The following is a 6,537-nucleotide window of genomic DNA, read 5'->3' on the forward strand; positions in this document are numbered from 1 at the left end:
CTCGACGCTCGGCTTGTTCCAACCTGGGCCAGGCAGCCCATGGCGCCGGCTCACCCCACCCAGGGTGGGCTGCAGGCTCGGGACGGGTGGTCACTCAAACAGGCTGGGAGGTCAGGCCTGGCCCATTTTATGTCTCAGCTGGAGGGGCCGCTGGGTGTCGGGAATCAGTCATATGTTATTCTGGATGTTTCTGGATGAGATTGCTGGGTGGGGGAGGTGGACTGAGGGGACCACAGCCCCTCCCTAGTGAGGGTGAGGGTGTAAGTGTCTCTCAGTCGTGTCCGACTCTTTGCAACCCCGCGGACTGCTCCTCTGTCCGTGGGATTCTCCAGGCCAGAATACTGGAGTCGGGTGCCATTCCTTTCTTCAGAGGATCTTCCCGATTCAGGGATGGGACCTGGGTCTCCCGCCTGGTGGGCAGATTCTTTCCCTGGGTGGGCCTCTGCAGTCCGTCCTGAACAGAAGGAAGAAGGAATAGGCTGGCCTTCCCGTTGAGGGAATTCCTCATGCCCTCCCTGACCACCTTTGAACCGAGACACCATCTTTCTCCTGCTTTGGAGTTGAGCTGAGATGGCTCCGCCCGGGTTTCGGGCCTGATGGACGCAGCCTGGCGCAGGCGGCACAGACTCTGCTGGGCCAGGGCTGCCTGCTCGTCTCGGGACGTGTCGGCCCCCAGTTCCTGTGAGTCAGTCAGTCGGTCGGTCTCGGGCTGATTCTGTTCCTCTGGGGAACCTGATCAGGACCCACCTGGGTAGTAGAGAACTTGGCCTCAGCCCAGAGAGACCTGGTGCCTGGGAGGTCCCTGCTGAGCCGTCGAGTGTCCCAAGCATAGGCGTGTCTTGTGACGGGGAGAGGGCAATGGGGCTGTCACACCCACACGGTGACTCGGGTGGGGGACTGGCCCTACACAGAGAGACCAGCGCCGGATCTCAGCCTGACCTCTGGGAGAACAGAGGGCTGGAGATCGGGGATCGACTCAGTCATGTCTGTGATGAAGCCACCGCACACACTCGGAGGTTGAGGCTGAGCCAAGCGCCCCGGGCAGGGACCCCATCGACGGGGCAGGGGGTGACGTGTCCTGAGGACAGGGCCACGCCACCTGTGGACACTCCCACCCCATCTCGTGTGCCTGCCTTGGCTAGAAAGGAAGAGACGCGTCCATTTGTTTTCATGAACCTGTGATAGTGGGAGTCGTGCTTCCCTGAGCTCTGTGACTTGTTCTAGCAGGTTGTGGGCCACGAAGGGCACTCGTGAAGCCCGCCAAGGGTGCAGCCAGCCGGCCTGGAGCACAGGTGCTCCGGGGACCCTGGGGTGATGGCCGGCGTTGGAGGGGATGGCTGGTCCCTCCGGTCGTGCGGTGTGGCCATCCCTTTCTCACCATAGCGACCTCCCTGGGTGGGAGGTGGGCTCAGCTCTGCTCTCCACTGGGGTCAGAAGGATGCCCACCCCCGGCAGGGCCGGGGGAGGGCAGGCCCGCTTTGTGAATGCACAGAATGCGGGGCCTTGGCTGCGGATTGGGTGGAGGGGGTACCAGCCCTGGTCTCGGGGTGTCTGAGGGAAAGCAGCCATCCTGCAGAGAGCCACCGCTCTAGAAGGCTGGCAAGAGCCGCGCCCTATTTTGCATCCTGAATCTCGGGACTGTGTGTTCTCCACGGCTGTCCACTGCCCCTCCTCAGCGGGGTAACCAGATAGCCCTCATCACAAGGAACAATCCGCTTCCGTAACTGGCCCATCCACACACTGATAGGTTATGTAACAGTTCTCATTGTCCTCACTGTCTAAGAATAAAAACACTTTATTCTGCAAGTAAGGCGGCGTACTCTATAATCTGATCTTTTGATGAAGCAAAGAAAAGCTGGTTTATTTTTAGATAATGAACGTGCTGATAAGTCCTAATTTGGCTCCAGTGCCTGTAAGAGCCCGACGCAGTCAGCCTGCGCCCCCTTCTCTGCGGGCACAGGCGTGGCTGTTCCACCCGCCGGCACGCAGCAGCTTTCTGGGTCCGATCCACACAGAGGCGGCTGTCAGTTCTCCACAAAGAAGAGAATTCAAGTCAGAGTGTTTTCTTCAGCTCAAAACTCTCTTCCCTCCCGTGATGACTTCCAGTCTGGCTTTTCTTGTGCTTGTCTCTAGGTTGCAAGCAAGTGGGTTTTAAAAATGAATCCTCATCTCTCATCTCCATAGTGCGGTTTTAGGAATTAAGTGGGGGGGTTTGTTGCTAGAGGTAAAGAACCTGCCTCCCAATGCAGGAGACATGAGACGCAGGTTCAATCCCTGGGTCAGGAAGATGCCCTGGAGGAAGGCATGGCAACCGACTCCAGGATTCTTGCCTGGAGAATCCCGTGGACAGAGAAGCCTGGTGGGCCACAGTCCCTGGGGTCACAGAGTCAGACACAACTGAAGTGTCTGAGCATTCATGCACTCACTTAGGATAAAGGTCACTCTGAGAGCAGAGGGCTCTGTGCCCCCTCCGCGTGGTGAAAGTGTGAACGTGAAGTCGCTCAGTCGTGTCTCTGCAGCCCCATGGCCCGTAGCCCTCCAGGCTCCTCTGTCCATGGGATTCTCCGGGCAAGAGTACTGGAGTGGGTTGCCTTTCCCTTCTCCAGGGGATCTTCCCGACCCAGGGATCGAACCCAGGTCTCCTGCATTGCGGGCAGACTCTTTACCCTTTGAGCCGCGAGGGAAGCGCTAATACTGGACAGAGTAGCCGTTCCTTTCTCCAGGGGAGTCTTCCCAACCCGAGAACAGAACCCTGGTCTCTTGCAATGCAGGCGGATTCTTCACCAGCTGAGCCACCTGGGACGTGGGGGCCTCTTCCTTCTGGAGCCTGGCTGGCGCCCTGGGAGAGGCGTCGTGTCTCCAGGTCACGGACGCGTCTGGACATGGAGAGGGACCAGAGCGAGTGGCTGAGGCTTGGACGCTCAGCGTGGGCCTGCTGCCCCGGGGTGTCTGGGGCATCACAGGGGCAGCAGGCGAGGCTGTGGAGATGCCTGGGCGGGTGGGAGCCCCGTCTGTCCCCACAGCCCAGGCAGAGTTTTTCATCCTGTCTGGGGGCAGCAGGGAAATCAGTCCTTTCTGTTGAACGAAGGATTTGGTTTCCAGGAAGCGTCCGCACGTGCCAGGCTCTCGGTGAGATGGAGGGAAACCCAGAGCTCTCCCCCGGGGATGCCGGGCGGGACGCGGCGCCCGGGGGCACAGCGGCGGCGGTGCAGCTGCTAACTCCCGCGGGAAACGCCCTCCCCAGCGGGGCGGCAGGCCGGGCAGGGGCAGGGGGACGGCCCGCGGGCGCCCACGGCGAGCCCAGGACAGTAACGAGGGACTCACTTGGAGGACGGGGTGCGGCTGGGGCCTTGAGGTCGGGAGGAGGCCCTGCGTGCCCACGCGGGTCCTGAGAAGCGGGGGCTCTCCGGGTGGGGTCAGAGGGCGGCGCCCCTCGAGGCGGGGCACTGAGTCCGACGAGGGCTGGAGCGGCGGTGAACCGGCGGGCGCGGCGCTGCCGGAAGCCGGAAGCCGGAAGCCGGAAGCGGGAGGGCCCGCCCCTTCCGGCGCCGCGGGAGCGGCCCCGAGATGCCCGCGCCTCGGCCGGCGAGGCTCGTGCTGGACGGCGGGCCTCGGGGCCGTCAGAGGGCCTGTGGGGAGACGGGGCCCCTGCGCTTCCGCCGTCTCGGCCCCTGGGTGCCCGTGTGCTCCGCCGGGGAGCGTTAGGGACGCAGGCCCCTGTGGCGGCGCCGCCCGTGCCTGTGAGAGCAGAGCTGGCCCGCTGGGGCCCCGCGGGCAGGGCGGGCAGGAGCGGAGGCAGGTGGGCCCGGCTCAGCTCGTCGCCCCCGAGCCGCGAGGCCCCTTCAGCCTAGAGCCTCCTCGGACGTCCCCAAGGGACCACGAGAGAGGCTCTCTGGAAGATGACAGGCCAGCTACCAAAGAGTGTGCCTCCTCCGTGTTCATCTGGTGACTCCTCACGACCACATTCAGGCTGCGTGGAGCGGGGCCTGGTCTCATCACACCATCTCTCCCAGGAGTCACCTTTGAGCAGCCCCGTGACTGCTGTCTGTTACCATTAACCACTTAGGATGATACCTCCCAGGCGTGTCCGTTTCGTGTTCCTCTCTTCTCCTTCTTAGTATTTTGTGTATAAGTACTCTGAAGTTAGGTAAGTGTCCTCATTAAAATTCCCATTTATATATTCATTCGTTCACCCATATATGCATGAACTCATGGTGCGATTGTTTAAAGGGCTGTGCTCTCTTACTGTATAGTCCCCATAGTTAGAGCTGTGGTTTCTCCAGTAGTCATGTACAGATGTGAGAGCTGGATTATAAAGAAAGCTGAGTGCTGAAGTATTGACGCTTTTGAACTGTGGTGTTGGAGAAGACCCTTCAGAGTTCCTTGGACTGCAAGGAGATCCATCCATCCATCCAACCAGTCCATCCTAAAGGAGATCAGTCCTGAATATTCGTTGGAAGGACTGATGCTGAAGCTGAAACTGCAATCCTTTGGCCACGTGAAGAGAAGAGCCAGCTCATTTAAAAAGACCCTGATGCTTGGAAAGATTGAAGGAGAAGGGGACAACAGAGAATGAGATGGTTGGAGGGTATCACTGACTCTATGGACATGAGTTTGAGTAAACTCCAGGAGTTGGTGATGGACAGGGAGGCCTGGCGTGCCACAGTCCATGGGGTCGCAAAGAGTTGACCGTGACTTAGCAACTGAATAGCAGCTCTGTTTCCACCATCACTTACTTTGATGTGTGAATTCCCTGTTCAGCCAGAGAAGCCCTGCAGGCAGCTCATGCCCGTGGCCTGTCCCCACTGCTCCGGGAGAAGCTTCCTGCTCTCTGACACAACACAGTATCCAGGTCCAGACCCTGGATCGGCCATCTTGCCCAGGGCCCTGGGTTCCTTTAGTGGTTCCCCCTTCATCTTCAACTTGAGGGTCCAGCCACAGACACACTTGGCCGTGACAGGGGCAGAGGGCTCCTCCCCCACCCCCAGCAGGAGGCTGTCTCAGGGTCCTCCCCCCACCGCCCCCGTGGGCCACCTTGCCCCCAGGAGGTCAGGGGACCTGCCTGAGGCCTCCCCTCCACCTGAGCTGAGGTCCCTGCCTGTTACCAAGGCCCTCCTTGTGCCTCGCTGTGCTGCTGCTGCTTTTCTTCTGGTGACTTAAAAAGCCCTGCTTATCTCTTCTGCTCCAAATTAATCCCCTGTGTTGCTTTATCGAACCATTTGTTGCCACAGTGACTGTTGATTGCAGATGTACATCATTTCTCCCCCGGCCTTTTCAAGGGCCAATCACTATGGTAACCATATTACAGAAAATTGCTTTGTCTCCTTAAAATACCCTTCAGAGAAAGGTCATTTGGTATTAACATTTTCTGACTAACCCTAGTGAAGTCAGCGATGGGAAGAACACATTCCCCGGGCCTGCGTGTTTTCAGGCTTGCAATGTCAGGAAACTCAGAACAGGACTGCATGTTGGGAGGAGAAAGAGTTCTCACACTGTGATACATGTGTATGCGTGCTTGCAAATTTGAGAAAGTATATTTGGGTCAGTGGTTGCAGTGCACGCACCTAAGTGGCTCTTGGAAGTGACTGATTGCCAGTTCCCAGTCCCGGGTGGGGGTTGAGCGGGCGCCCTGCTCCTGGCAGGCTTGGAGGAAGCCTGGAGCCCCAGAGAAAGACGCCCCTGCAGGCAGAGGGGCCCTGGAGCCCCAAAGCCCACGTGCAGCACCCATGGATAGGGGGCCATCCCGCTACATGGGCATCCTGCTAGGGCCCGGGGCGGGTCACACAACGGATCATGCTTTCTTGCTGCTTTCCACTGATCCTCCGGAGTTTTATGTAACCATTCTTGGGCAGTAGGTTTTTTTTTTTTTTTTTTCCCCAGAGTAAGAACCCTCTGAACTGGCTTCTGGGTTCCCCTGCCTTTTCCTTTGCTGGGAAGGAGGCGAGCGCACAGAGGTGTGTCTCAGAGCTCGTCTCTAGCCGCACGGAATTAAAGTTGCATCTCAAGGCCCACTCTGCTCCCTTCTCAGTGACAACCCTCCATCAGCTTCGCGCGGGAGCCAAGTGTGACACGCTCGTGCTCCTGCGTGCCTCGGAGGGACATCCGCGTCCTGGCCACACCAGACCTCCCTGGGATGGCCGCCGCCCACCGTTTCAGGGCCAACCGGGGGCTTTCCTGCCTCTTCCTAAACAGTCTCCTTGAGGAGCTGTTTCGCCTGTGCTTACTATGTACCAGGAGCTCTTGGAAGCGCCCCTTTTAACTCCTAATTTTCTCAATAACCCAAGGAAGCAGGCACTGTCTGTTAACCCATGAAAAAACAGACCCAGAGGGGTTAAGGCGTTGGTGCAGACACACAGCACAGAAGTGGTGGGGCTGGGCCTCGATCCAGGGCTGTCGTGTGGCTGGGGCGTCAGCTTTGTCCCCTGAACACTGGCTTCCTGTCCTGGAGGGCCAGGCTTACCCGCTCACAGCCTCTGCGCCCCTCCTTCCAGCACCCTGTCTGCATCACTGATGCCCGTGTTCTCCTGTGCCCTCTGC

General features: G+C 59.2%; 1 long non-coding RNA gene across 1 annotated transcript; it reads right to left on the reverse strand.

Annotated features, from left to right (window-relative positions):
* Positions 1 to 1,834: 1,834 nt before the first annotated feature.
* LOC138446958 (uncharacterized) lies at positions 1,835 to 3,508 on the reverse strand. The gene is made up of 2 exons (XR_011259623.1): positions 3,325 to 3,508; positions 1,835 to 2,129 (listed from the first exon to the last, which is right to left on the reverse strand). It is a non-coding gene; the product is annotated as an uncharacterized lncRNA (long non-coding RNA).
* Positions 3,509 to 6,537: the final 3,029 nt, after the last annotated feature.

The sequence above is a fragment of the Ovis canadensis genome, chromosome 10 (genome assembly GCF_042477335.2).
Source record: "Ovis canadensis isolate MfBH-ARS-UI-01 breed Bighorn chromosome 10, ARS-UI_OviCan_v2, whole genome shotgun sequence".
Lineage (NCBI taxonomy): Eukaryota > Metazoa > Chordata > Mammalia > Artiodactyla > Bovidae > Ovis > Ovis canadensis.